Here is a 14,830-nt window from a genome sequence, read left to right as displayed (position 1 = left end):
AAATGCTAATTGATATTCAGCTGTTTGCCAAAGGCAGAGAAGAGAGGAACAGAGGACAACACAGTGTGCCAAAATAAATGCTAAGCACTGACATTAACATTACTACTGTTGAGATCTAATGCAGTTGATGCATCAGTATTACAAAATTGTGTCTTGATTACTTAGTTTTGAAATATATAAACTGACACTAACAGAGCTTCTTATCTTAACTGTTCTCTCCAAGATATGGTAAAGCTTATTCTATTATACATGCATTAAACTGCAATTCTTTCATGAAAGCAAGGCCATGACCAGCTGTTGATCACAGTGATTGAAAAATCTTACTCAGCAGGTGTTTTGGATATTAATGGTCCAATTATATTTATGGGCCAAGTGCAACAACCTAACTCATAAAATCAACAATTTCCATTTAACATTCTAAAAAACAGAATTAACTACATGCTTAAATATTCCATATATATAATCTATATTTAATGCTTATGTGTATATTTAATATAAATTTTATACATATTACATAATCATACAACACACATATTAAATGTGTAACATATAGATATGTTGTAGAACATACAGAATGTGTAACAAATAGATATTCTCTGTATAAAAAAGCCATCCAATATTCCCAACTGCTAAATAGTCTCGTTTCATGACCACAGGCATGAAAACCACACACAACATATGTCTTATGGAGCCGTGAAGGATTTGCCTTTTAAAAGACTGCATTTTGGGCTCTCCTTCCAGAGAGGTTTTAGTGTACATATAAATAACTAAACGAGATCAAGAGGGATGTCCTGGAACTAAAATGAGGAATATGCTATTTTCTAGGCTGAAGCTCCTTTTCCCTTATGCTTTTCATTTTGAAATGTAGTTCTGTTGTAACTGCTTTAATCAAACATTCAGTTAATTGTAGGCTCTGGATAGTCTTCAACCACACTTTGTGATAGCCTTTAGCACTATAAAAGGGGCAAATACAAGCAAGGAAAAATGTTACACAAACAAGACCTAAGTAATTGCTAATCAAGCATGCAGCCATATCTACTTACAACCCTTCAGTCTGTGCTTGTTAGCCTTAATCCAGTGATAAGATGCTAGCACACACAGTGCTATTAAGATCATGGCTTCCTTTCCCTCCAGCTAAGTTGGTTTTATAAATACGGATTCATCTCTGAAATATTTTTCTAGACAGGTTTAAAAGTTTCCTAATTTGAGCTAAACAGTTTCACTTTGTCTGACAGAATGCCATTACTGTGACTAAACCTCTCCATTTCCTCTTTTGGCATTGAGATCCTATTTACTGTTTCTTTCTATCTGCTAATACCAGGGAATGCAAGAGGTTTAATCAACAAGAGTAATCAGACCGCGCAATCAGCCTGATCCCATGAAAACAGATGGATACTGTATAATGAAATATGCAGCGCTGCACATCACTTGTACTCAGAATACTCACACAAACATACACTGGCATGTTACTTATGGGGGAAATGCTTCACAAACTAACTGCCCAAAATATGAACATAAAATATGCAAAATATGCATTTTGCACCTGTGTTTTTCCCTAGGACATACCTAAGGAAGCCTGAAGGAGAAACTTTTTCTTCTGATTCCCAGACCTGTACATTAATCTCCCGCCTTTCTCACCCACTTGGATTTTACAGGCCTGGTTCAAATGAGTGAAGACAAACATATGTTTCCCATAGGGTATTACTTGGCCTTCCCCCAAAGCAATCGTTAACAGTGTTTGTAAGGGTTCATGGAAACAGTCACAGTCACACAGGGTCCACAGCGAGCCAAGAGTACAGCTTTGTATCTTCAGTAGTAATGACCCAGCCCAAATAAGCCAGGAAGAGCTACCTTCACTGGAAATATAGAAAGTGTTTCCTATGAAAAGTAATTTAAGAGGTCAGCCCCATTTTCCTTAGGTCAAATATACCAATAATTATGTCACAGAGGGCTTGGTCAGGAGAACAGAACTTCTCAATACCACAAACAAGGGAGTGATTTTCAGTGAAAGAAAGAAATGACAGTTTCTGGAATGATAAAGAAAAATCACAGAACTCATAACACAAAATGTGAAACCAGTACTCAGAGAATCCTCTTAGCACTGAGGTGTCAGCACAACTCCTAAGTTTTGCTATCAAATCAAGAGTTAAAGACTACTTAAAGTATTGAAAAGCAAATGTAAAAAGAATGAAAAGGAAAAGACAACAGAAAGCTGAATAACAGCCCTGCTTCAAAATGTAAATTCTGTATTTATATTTTATCTCCCTTGGGCATTTTCTTATCCCTGTCTCTGAAGCAAAGAAACCCATGTCCTCCTACCCATCCTCTGGCTGCAGAGAACAAGGATGCTTGGTCCACACCCACCCACACTTCTGTCAGCTCCGAGCCCTACCACTTTCTTAATTCCAGGCACAGCAACCAAATAAATGCTGGGTTTCTTCTCAATATAAGTACTGAATGTCGTACTATACCCAAAAGTCTTAGGAAAACTCATTCATTTCATCAGTGCAATGCAGCCAGCATTCCACACCCACTGCTGCAGCAGAAAGAACCAGCTGCTGCTGCTGCTCCTCCACTGCATAGGCTAACACACACCTCAAAAGCCAAGGGTGCCAGCAATCAGGTCATTCAGCCTTAGCACTTTGTGGTTTCCCTGGTCCAGTCATAGAATATGTCCTGCCACACCATTTCCACAAAGTTCAGCCTTCTCTGGAAAGCAGCCTCTGGGTCACCTGTTGCCAGCATCATACTTAGCTAGAGAAGAGCTGCTCTTCCCATTAATCCTTCATGAGCCATTTAATGCAGACCCTAATCACCCTTTGTAAGGCTCCATAACTGCAATTACCTCAAAGAATTTTTTTTTTTAATTAAAAGACTCTGTAATTATCAATTTGATGAAGAACTTTTAAACAGTGTCTTCAAACCAGTAGAAAAACTTCTCTGCCACTGCAGAACTGGAAGTAGCTTTAAAGAAGAAGCTTGAAGAAATAATAACTGCCTTTTCTCATTTCTTTGACCCCCCCACAGAAAAAAAAGTAAGATTGTTTTCATGGATTCCCAGGATCTAAGATAAAATAAACACAAAGGAACATTTACATTGTTTGAATATTAAAAATTCTTCTTTAATGAATTTTATTATTTTTCTGATTATGTATCTTGACAAATGATAGCCTGTCATTCCCAGTAGAAAAAGTATGTCTTGCAAACAATGTATGGCATTTATAAATGCTTACACCTAATTTCAGCTCAGAGCTAATTTCAGATACAGAGATTTGTGATAAAGAATGAATGAGTGAATTCTAACATAAGAAATGAAATGCAACAATCAGGTTTGTAAACATCTTAGTAATTCTGGTGAAACCTAAGCCATCACATCATTATTGTTCTTAGAAGGCTTTCACATCCCTCTTAGACTATGTGTGGTATGCTCATTACAGCCTGCTGAACGATTGAGGAAAAAGGATTTTAAAATGTCATGCTTTTCTGGTACCTGGCAAACACTGGGAATATCACCATTCGCTTCTGCAGTTACTGTCAGCAAAGGTCTTTCACAGTTTCCTAGGAATAGCTTTTACATCGTTAATGCCAAACAGGTCATCCAATTAACAGTGACTAACCACTGCCATTTGCAGGTCAGGCTGTATTTGTACAGTAAAGGCAGTAATTTTCTAAAACATAGGGACAAAAAATTTACCACCTACTAATTATATATCCTACGAGTCAAGGCAACATCATGCCACCAGCCATGGTCTAATGTCAAGCAGTTAGCCTTAAAATGTACAGTATTTCACTCGTGGAACTGAAAGCCATATGGGAGAAAAACAATTAAGTCACAGGAAGTTTAAGTGCTTAAGGAATCTTCTGCAAATCAGCCTCAAATATCCTTAAAAATTTAAGTCCTTCTGCTGTCCTTTATTTCTTATGGAAAAGCCAACAACATTCCTGAAATAACAAATTTAGTGTTTTTGATTACTTACAGTTGCTTGTCATTTTTAATATGGCAACCAGCAAAATTCTCTTGTTGATGAATGGCAGAAAAAAAATAAAAGTCTCAGAATTTTGCTGGCAAGAAATTCATTCATTAAATGTTATTGAAGACTTTTTTACACTCCAAATTTTTATTAGCATTTCAAAGAGAAAAAGAATTATCTGGAGATAAACTACATGGAAAAGCAAAGATTATAAAATGGGTTTCTCCTTCAAATATGAATTTTAAAAAAAAAGAGTAAAAAAATAAATGAAGGTGAAATATAGAAAAGTGAAAAAACTAGAACATTTAGGTTTCTAACACCCTGTAAACTGAATGTCTTGAACCTGCCTCATAACAGTATTTCAATGGAAATGTTGATCTCCACAAATTGTGGAGAAAATGGCATTGAAAGACAGAGCCACAATGTAGTATTAGTTTCTAAATCACTGGATAGGCCTTATGTAAATGTACGACAACATTTGCTAAGATGGTAGCATTAGTCTAAACTTGCTGAACAAGAAACTACTGGAAGTTTCACAGGTGGCTTACATGAAAGCAGAAACACGTCAACAGCCAACACCAAAGATTTTTGAAAAAAATAGTATTTCCCTTTCTCACTGCTAGCTGCTGGAAACTAAGACTGGAAGAAAACAAGATTAAAAGAAAATCAAGGACCTTTTGGCAACACCTTGTTTTAAAAAAATCACATGTACTTTTAAGAGCTATGATTTAAAATCAGTTTCAAGCTCTTTCTGGAAATTTTCATAATTACTTGAACACTGCTGCTTAAAATCAAAATTAACAATAAATTCTGTAGAACAGCTTAAACTTGGAGTGAAAGCTCACAAGCAGCAACTGTTTCTGCTGACCTTGACATAAAAATTAAGATGCAATCTCCATTCTACTGAGTACAAAGCCTGTGAGTTGGGCTTCAAAGTAGGATCTTACATGTCCTTGCATTGGAAATGAAATTCTCCAGACAGATTACCTCATGCCCAAGACAGCTATTTCCACCACCAAAGTTCTGGATGACTCAGTGCTTTCTCCAGGTTTCCAACATCCCACTCTCACCCCAGCAGCTACAGGACCTGGCACAGCCTCCCACAAAAAGTGGGCAAAGCATCTGCTCAGCTCCTGCAGCCCCCACCTACAGCTCTGTGCTGGCACATCCCTGTCATCTTTCCACAATATGCTGCACTTACACTGAAGTGTTGCACAATGCAGCACTGCATCCAGCCTTGTGGGAAAAGCCCAGCTGCTTTACCACGGAATACAACCATCTTTCCCTGCTAGATTGGTGTTACTTCACACAAACTGATGGCTCTATCCAATACAGGTGGTGATGATTCTCTAAATCATAACAAATCACTTGTAAAGGAAAACAAGTTTATTTATTTAATCAAACACTTTTAACTTAGTAAGAAACACTGAAATGTGACACGCAAAACCTCCTCATTTTGTGTAAATGTGTTAAAAAGGCCTCTCAAGTTCAAAGCAGATTTTAAAAATCATCAGAACTTTAGAAGCAACAAATAACCTTCTACATATACATCTGGATTAACCAAATTAGTTTTATAACAGATTGCATTTCTTCTGCCCTAAGAAAACTAAATAGGACTTTGCATTTACAGAATTCCTTAGCGTTACAGCAGCAAGCATTGTTAGCTCAGCACTGAAGACGAGGTTCCTAAGAAACCAAACATGAAATTGATTTTCACCCTTACCAATCTGTGAACCACCCTTACCAGTCTGTGGCAGAACACAAAACAGGGGATTTTTTTGCCTACCAGTTTCTGCTCTCATTGCTAGGAAAAAACACAGACCAAAACATACCCTGGCATTCTTTGTAAAGGACACTGGCACTACAAAGATGTCATGAGTAACTGTCTGCAGTGCTGCTGGCTCTGGGCTATAATAGATTCATCTCTTCCACTGTGCTCAGTAGGAAAGGAGGATTTTCCATTTATAACAAGTGAATTTTCATTTCAAAAGCACTCACTGTAACCCTCAAGTTTTGGTTGGCAGAAAGAGCAGGGATTTTTTTATTTTCAATCTATCAATTTATCATCAAAATAAACCCAGTTACGAGCAAGTTGACATAATTTAGACATGTATTCATGATGGTTCCTCATCAAGTTCACTTTAACAAGCTTTCTCTCTTCAGCAAACTCTAGAATCAGCTTTTTCACTTCAGCTACAAAGGTACTTGCCAGTTATCACAGCACTTCAAAAGGACGGAGCTCAACTATCTCATTCCTTTTGCATGTAACAGCTATGTGGGGAATTTCAAAGCTAAACTAGTTCAAACGCCTGCTGCCAGCAGGAGACACATTTGGGCTCTGGTTTTCCTCATTCTCATTTCATGAAGAGAAGAAATAAAAATCAGAAAAAATCCACATTTATATCTAGATTCCAGGCTCTACAGTCAAAGAACTGGGCAAGAATGCTGGACAAATAATTGAAAAAATGAAAGTAAGGTCTCCCTTATTACTGGAAACAAACAAGGAAAGACTTGATGAAAACATGTAAATAATTCTCTTTCAGTAAATTATATGGGCCAAATTAAACATTGCTATGTAGGTTTAGATTAGAAAAAAATCTTCACTGTGAAGGTGGTGAGGCACTGGCACAGGTTGCCCAGAGAAGTTGCGGATGCCCAATCCCTGGAAGTGCTCAAGGACAGGTTGGATGGAGCTTTGAGCAACCTGTCTAGTGTAAGGATCCATGCCCACATCAGGGGAGCTGGAACCAGATGATCTTTAAGGCTCCTTGCAACCCAAACCATCCTGTGATTCCCCCTGCCATATGGGTGACCAAAACCACAGAAGTGCAGCCAAGAGCTTCTGCAGCAGCAACTTCCAAGATGGAAACGATGAACATTGTGATTTTCCCAGCAGTGTCCAGAGCATACAGCAAATCTGAAAAGAGCTGAGGGACTAAAGTCAGGCCTGGGCTCCTCTTCTGTAGCATCATTCTCCAGAACTCACTGCAAGGCCATTTCCCAGAGGAAAGCAAGCTCGGGCAGCGTTCAGGGCTGCGCTGCCTTGGGCCCTGGGCTGCACCAGCATGTGAGAGGGAAGCACAGAGTTCATCTTCATCCAGCAAAACTCCTTGCATTGCTCTCTCCATAGAGGAGAGCTGTTTCTGACTGCAAAGTACCACAATTGCTGTCACAAGGATGTTCCGAGTCCTTGGGAAATATATTTTCTCTGCTTAAGAGGAATAAGAAATAACTAGTGGTAAGCCTCCAGACTTGCTTCCTGGATTTCCAGGAGCCTTCCTGAGGCATCACAGTGGCACTTGTTACTCTACCAAGGCTCCTGGTACTGGATGTTCCTTCTTGATTGGTAACTGGAACATTCTTTTATTTCACTGCTATTTTGTCACAATCTGACACTGTGTGAAAAAAACCTGTGGGCTGCAAATCTGTGATTCAGGCAGATGATGCTGAAGTGCATTGGTCATTGCTAACAGAGGGAAAGGGATAAAATTTCCTCAAAAATGTATCCCTGCAAAAAGTTCCTTGTGTAGACACCATGTTACAGAATAATATCTCATTTTGTACTGGCATGTTTATTCAGCTTCCCTTGCTTAGATGAGCCTGAATATTTACTAATCTTCCCTTCTTTGATTACTGTCCATGGAAGTTACAGAAAATGTTATGAAGTGACTTTCTATAAAAATGACAGAAGGACAAAGGCAAAGTGCAGAAGTTAATTATGCTGTTAATTTGCTCCTATGTGGGAAAAAAAAAGAAAAATTGACTTGTGATGACAAACAGAGACACACCATTTACACCAGAACACAAACAACCTGATTTATGTCAATATTGTCAGAAACCAATAGATACCCACATAGCTTCTTTTAGTCTTAAAAATTATTTTATTATCATGCTTTTGATATAAATATTTCTTAAACGAGTTCTGTTATTTCAAATGCTGGGGAAGGGGAGGGGGGATTCCAGAAAAAATTCATCTGCATTGATGAATGCTGGCAAATTCTGTGAAACTCTCATGGAAAAGTGCCTGATTTTAGCAACTAATGTTCCCTCAAGTTTCTGAATTTAAGGTATGAAGCCTATGTGATAACCAGCAGTAAATCTCAATTGTATTTGTGCTTCAGACCGCAGTGGTTAAATCATGCCAGTATAAAGCAAAATAAAATAAAGGTTAAATGGGTAGAGAGTGATCAACACTGGTAGAGCAACATTACATATCCAAACATTTTAATATTGCCTCCAGAAGTTTTCAATGTTATGTAAACATTTTCAAGAAAAAATTTGTATTGTACCTTAATAATTTATTTACAGCCAGTCAGTAGAAATGCAGACCTGTAAACTTGGAGAAGGTCTGTCTGTTCGCACTCAGATATGTTTGAAATATAGACACTCTTTAAAAAATGCCCCTCATGTCATCTTACACAATAAAAAGCAAAGAAGCAAAATAGTAGGATAATTTAAGAAGAGGAAGCTAATCTGGTGCAGAGGCTAATAAAATCAACCTTCCTGCGTAAGAGGAAGAAGTGAATCATGCAACAGATTTATGACTCAGTAGTAATGATGGAGATAACTGAACCAGACAAATCCTTTGTCTCCACAGCAGGTGTGAGTGGATCCAGAAGGCTTCCTGGAGATGTTTTGCCTTTAAATAAGGGAGCTCTAGACAAAAAAATCGCATATGGACATTGACCCTGACACTGCAAAGCACGGTACAGCTGTATAGATGAGACACAGAACAGCCTTCATAAGATAGAAATGGTTAACAAAAAAATCTGTAATGGCTTTTAGGTCTGCTCAGAGCACACACTGTGGTGTCCTAAAACCAGGTATTTTTCCTTATCAAGGGAACAAACGTAATGCCTTTTATTTTCTCAGTTTTCATCAGAGCTTCCACTGGGTTTTCCCTCCAAAGAGTAGTAAGATATTTCTGCATTTACATTTACAATATGCATTGTACACATGGTCTCAGTCAAGAACAACAGAAATTGCAATCCTGATCTTGAAGAGCACTGTGTAAGTGCAGCAAGTCAACCAGCAGCTGAGCACTCACCTGTTTCATAATGAACCCTGTGTATGGCCATAGAGCTCTGTGAGATTTGGTATAAAATGAACCTAGCTAGGTTTATTCTAATTGCACACAGAAAGGCTATTTCAAAGAAACAAGGCACGTTCCTCTCAAAAGGGCAAATAATAGCCATGTTCTGCCATTATGCCCACTATGCCTCCAATATGCCAAGGACATTAAAGGGCAATGACCAGCAGGTCAGTAACCAAGGAGCAATCCCTAGCACTGTCTAATTACTGTTTCCTCTGAGCAATACAAAGCAGCTACAGAAAATCCATCTTTTGTGGTCCCTTTCATCTCACTTGAAACTTCCTTTCCCTTTTATGTTACTAGCAGTAGATCAGACAAGCTCCTTTTTGACAATGCAGAGGAAACATCATGTTAGTGAAAAAGTACATTTTATCCAAGGACAATTTTGTTCACTAATAAAAGTCCAAGGGCTTTTGTTACTTCTGTCAATGGTATCTGACATCAGTCTGAGCATTTTCACCACAATTTTTCTGCAGCCACTTATATATTTTTAGTAAGTATAATAAAATACCAGGAGCTGAGATTTTGCCACACTTCTGAAATTCAGGCCAATATTAAAGCACTGAAACCAGGAAGAAAATAATACCTCTGAAAGGACCTAACTTTCAGATTTATTGTGTTTTATTTCAATTTTATGCAGGTGTAGAAAACTGGCAAAGTAGAGCAAAGAGGTATAATTAAATCTGGCATGTTGAAAAGCTGGATTCATACATTTTGTACCTTTATTCAAAACATTCTGAGATTTGTGAAATTACTTTTATCACACATACTGCCATTATTCATGGCATGAAGTTAGCCATAAAGTATCTAACTAGCCAGCCCACAGAAGAGAGCATAATACAGCCAAAAAGCATCTCCTGAGAAGCCCTACAGCAATATTCTCACTTGAGGCATTTGGGGCACTTTGAGAAGGAAGACTTCTCTAAATGAAGAAAAAAAGGGAACCTGGGAAATAATAATGCCAATCAAATAGGAAGATGATGTGATGCCTGATCCAAAACACATCTATCAAGCTCTTAATTCAAGAACAGTAATACAATAAACTGAGCAACAGTACTGAGTAGTGTGGCCGCAAAATCTTTTCTAACTATACAAGCACTTCTCCACCTTTGTGCTTTTATGTGCATACAGGCATCTCATAAAAAGGCAGGAACATCCCTCACTGAGAGACTCAAGCAACAAGGAGGTCATCCCCCGGTCATGAAAATAATTTTTGTGTTTCTTTTCACTAATATCTTTGATCTAAAGCACACTTCCAGTTTTAACTAAAGAAATTGCATTTGCAGGTACTCAAAATCATATGAAAAGACAGTTTTGGCACAGTTCACAAACAAAATCAAAACCACATGATTACAAGACTGACAGAGAAAAAACCTTTTGGGAAGTGACCTAGTATTCCCTGGTTTTATTAACCCTGTTACACCTTATGATTCAGTAGTTCATTCTTATTCAATTAAACAATCTGAAAGAAAACATTTTTAATGAAATTATTATATTTTTGTGCTAAAAGACAAAATTGTTTGGATTGTTTCATAAAACATTAGCTTTCCAGTATTTGACACATTTTCTACTTTTTTTTTAAATGTATGTCACTTTTTCTTTCAACCCGGTCTTAACTTTTATGATCACAGTGTGATGGCTGCCAAAAGCATGCTTCAGGACATTTTTTCCAGCAGTCTGCTAAACCATAAAGAAAAAAAGAAATAGTTACAAAATGCAGGTAATCTAAAAAATGTGTTCAGATTTTAGGAACACATAAACAGGAAGGCAAAGGGACTGAAGATTACCACACTGAACACTAAAAACTGCACCTAATAGAAGGCAACAAATTTGGTAAAGAGTAGCAACACATAACTCACTAAGACAACTACTAACCCTACATGAAGGAACTGTACTTTTCTCCCCCAACAACCCAGTGATATTTGACCTGATTCTAACCACAGAACCATTCTTCAACTATATGTATACAAGGACATGTAGCCAAAACATACAAGGACATGTACCCTTTTACATGTAGCCAAAACTACCACTGAAATTGCACTGAGAGCTCAGTTTTGTCCTGTCTTCCTTTATGTAGGACTTGAACCATTAAACATATACATACCTTCAGCATATTAGCACTGGAGGAGTTCATCCGGAATGTCCAGTCAAACACATACTCAGGAGTTTGACAGAACAAGGTATTAGACTCAAGCAAAAGCAACTTTGAGAAAAGATTTTCAAGTTACTCCTGTAAAGTCTCAATCAAGTTTTTATTTCTCAATGTTCCTCTCCAGATGCATTTTTTTAATCTCCATTTGGTTTCTATTCACATTTAACAATTTTTTTTAAGCAAAAGCTTTTCATGTATCTATAAGTTGTCTGAGGGTAAGAAAAATATAGGCCCTATTCAACAACTCTTTTATTTTCAAAGAAGTTTTCTTTCAAGTTGTGTACCTAGAAAAATTAATTTTTTACACTAGAATTCTCCAGGTGGCTTATTTTCACTGAAACCTCTTCAAACCAGGTATCAACCAAAAGATTATACAAAGCTTGACAACACCAAGTTGAATATGAGATTTAGGATCCTGACACTATTTGAAAAGCTACTAGAAAATGTGCACAGAAGGCCACACAGGTGTAGTGGGGTGTCAATGCCTAACTGCCTGATTTTGCTTAAAAAGGAAGACAGAAGGTAAAATCACATCTATGTTACACTATTTCTGTGCTAAGACAACTATTTCAGACTCTCCCCTGTTAGAGAATTACCTTTTTTTTTACAGAGGGAAACCAAAGCAGCACTTAGCAACAAGGCTATGCTGGGGCCAAATACATTCCAGGATCCCAGGAGAAGCTTTTTGTCCCCCACTGGACCTGGAAGTCTAGTACTGCAACCCCACAAAAGCGACAAACTCAAAACCAAGGTCTGCTTGTAAAAGATTTCACACTGGGAACAATGCTGTTATCACATCTTACGCTACTCAGAAGGCCCCATTAGATCTAAATAATCAACTCAACATGTCAAAGGAAGCAGGATATGAGGGCAAACCTAAGAGAAAAAAAATAAAAGGAGTTCAAGAGATAATTTCAGGAACTGTGAGTTTCCTGACTAGGAAATGTTGTTCTTTCATGACTTTATAACTTACAAACTACCAGGCTAAAAGATAACACTGTGAGGTAGGAAGCCGGACTCTATCAGGCTTTCTGGCCCATGCATTACACACATCTGCTATGGGCATTTCATGCTTTGGCTTACAGATTTTTCAAATAAGCCAAAGTAGTGCAACCATGATGTTTTTCCCAGAAAAACAAAGGTTCCTATTTAAGATTGCTTGTTAATGGAAAGTGGCTTGAGTCTGATAAAGAAATACAAAAAAATCACTTCACTATGCTGATCACTAAACAACAGACTTAAAAGCAACAAACAAAAAGCCCCCCAAAAACACATACCAAAAAAACCAACACATCAGTGAGAGCTGATAGACTCTCCTTGCCAACATGCACACAAGCACGATTATAAGGGATAGTCACTGTGCAGAAAGCCATTCTGGGATTTTAACCATGGTTTACCCAAAGCTGCCACTCCAGCAGTGCAACACTTCCCAAACAAGCACTAATGCCATTGTCACAAAGCCTGTACCACCCCCAGGAAAGGACAGGCACCACTGTGCCATCACTGAGCAATGAATGTACCTGCTCTGGGAGCATCTGCTATGTAGGCACAAACATTTTAAAAAAGAGAGAATAGAACCATATGGCCAGCACAGGCAGGCCATGATCTTAGCACAGACCTCATTAACCCCTTTTCCTCCCTTACCTTTAAGAACTGCTGTGACAAAAGTAAGCATTAAAGAGAGATCTGAGGAAAAATATCAAGCATGGCCTCTGACACTGCTGTGGGGAATTTGTTTGCTACCTGTCACAAGAGTGAGTGCAAGAAAGGTGGTTTGAAAATTTGCTCAGTGGACACAGAAGTGATCATTAACAGATCAGAAGTACAAATTAATATTTTAACACTGAGGTTTTAACATCTACTAACACTTTGTCTTTTAATGTTTCAACAAAATCAAGTACCAATCCTAAATTATACTCCAAGCCTTTGGACTCAGAGAAACTCCCAAAACAGGAAGAAGCAGCAATATTCAGCTCAAATAGACAACTGAATATGAGTGCAATTTTTTTTATAGGAATAGCTCAAAATGAAGAAACAGACAGGATGGAGTATGAAAAGCAAGAGTGAGCAAAATGAAATCACTTCACTGAACAGTTAGTATAAAAGCAAGTCAATAATGGCAGAGAAAAAAATACACAGCGCTCACTTGTCATTACAATGAAATTTTTCTTGAGTACATTGCTAATATGGTTCCACTAAAAAAAAATCCAAAATAAGAGCCTTATGATATTTTTGAAAGTCTAGGCAGCAGTACAGCAGAACTTCTTCTTCATGGAGTTTCGCTACAGAAATATCCTAACAGATGCAATTTTGGTATCACATCGATGCACACAAGGGAAAGTGGGATGACACGTGATGTTCAGCTGCTATTTGCTTATCATCTGGCTTTATAGCTACATGTTTCTATTCACATGAAGGAAGGAAATGTCCTATCTTTATGGTTTTATTTTAGGCTTGCTGAATTGGGATTACAGTCACACAAATACACCTACAAAGAAGAACACAAGGTTTGTGGAAACAATGTCACAACTGGTGGACATAACATGTTTCAGGTAAATTACACAAAACTAGAGAAGCATTTTTATTGTGCCCTTCCTGTGTATGCTCATTTAAATCCCATGAATGTTCTAAATCAATATATAAGAATGAAAGACAGCTATTTTTTACCTAGTTAAGTGAGAAAGACAGAGAAGCTGACAATGTCTGCATGGAAATTTTGTCTCCTCCTTCTGCCAGAAGATTTTGGTCTGAAGTAGAACCAGACAATTTATTTTTTATTCCCCCCCCAAGTGAACGATGTAAGAGACTGCAAACATCCCGGAGAGCCAGAATCCAAGCACCTGTCAAAGGCAATGGTCCATGACACAATTTTATTTTTAAAGTGAATCTGGCTGTTAAATTCATCAGTAAGAGATTAAATGTTGATATTTAAATGTATTGTGACAGTTCGGATTCTCACCTTTATCGATACAGGGATCAGAGTGTTATGGTTCCTCTGTGAACATGCAAACTCAAAAAGCACTTTTGTGAAGGGCTGGAAACATTAATTCATAAAAAACCAAAGCTCTACAGAATACAGAAATATTTTAGCACTTCTGAGATTTGACAAAACGATGTCAAGCCACATTGCTTGAAATCCTGCGCCAAATTGCCTACCACTTGAAGAAGGATTAATGTCTGAAGTGATCAGACTACAATACTCCATTTAAACAAGTTACTGGTGAGCAGAAAAGTAGCCTGAAGTAAGTTTGAAGAGCTGGCATAAAGATCACTATACCATTTCATAACATGATTTATTTATTTGTCTATTTATTATAACTTCAGTACCCACATTTTAATAAAAGGTTAAAATCCAGATGTTTGAAAGTGCAAAATCACCACACTTCAAATGCATAAGGACATCTGAAAGAAGCAAGTGTTAAGATTTGGATAGGTAACATTTTCTGGGTTTTATTGTTTCTTTTTTTCCATTACATGTGGTCCTAGCTATATATATTATTTCATACAGAAAGAGAGTTTTGCTCTTTAAAATTATTCTGTGCTGGACTTATTGTTATTGCTTGGTGGGTTTACTCATTCAGTTCTGTGGTATGCGATTACTCTCCTCTCCTAGAT

At 37.6% G+C, this 14,830-nt stretch overlaps 1 protein-coding gene across 1 annotated transcript in view; it reads right to left on the bottom strand.

Moving 5' to 3' along the window:
* CPE (carboxypeptidase E) overlaps positions 1-14,830 on the bottom strand; it is a 55,572-nt gene that overhangs the window by 18,949 nt on the left and 21,793 nt on the right. The gene's annotated exons all lie outside the window — the stretch shown is intronic.

The sequence above is a fragment of the Passer domesticus genome, chromosome 4 (genome assembly GCF_036417665.1).
Source record: "Passer domesticus isolate bPasDom1 chromosome 4, bPasDom1.hap1, whole genome shotgun sequence".
Lineage (NCBI taxonomy): Eukaryota > Metazoa > Chordata > Aves > Passeriformes > Passeridae > Passer > Passer domesticus.
Note: the sequence above shows the minus strand (reverse complement) of the source record. Positions and strands in the feature narration are given on the sequence as shown.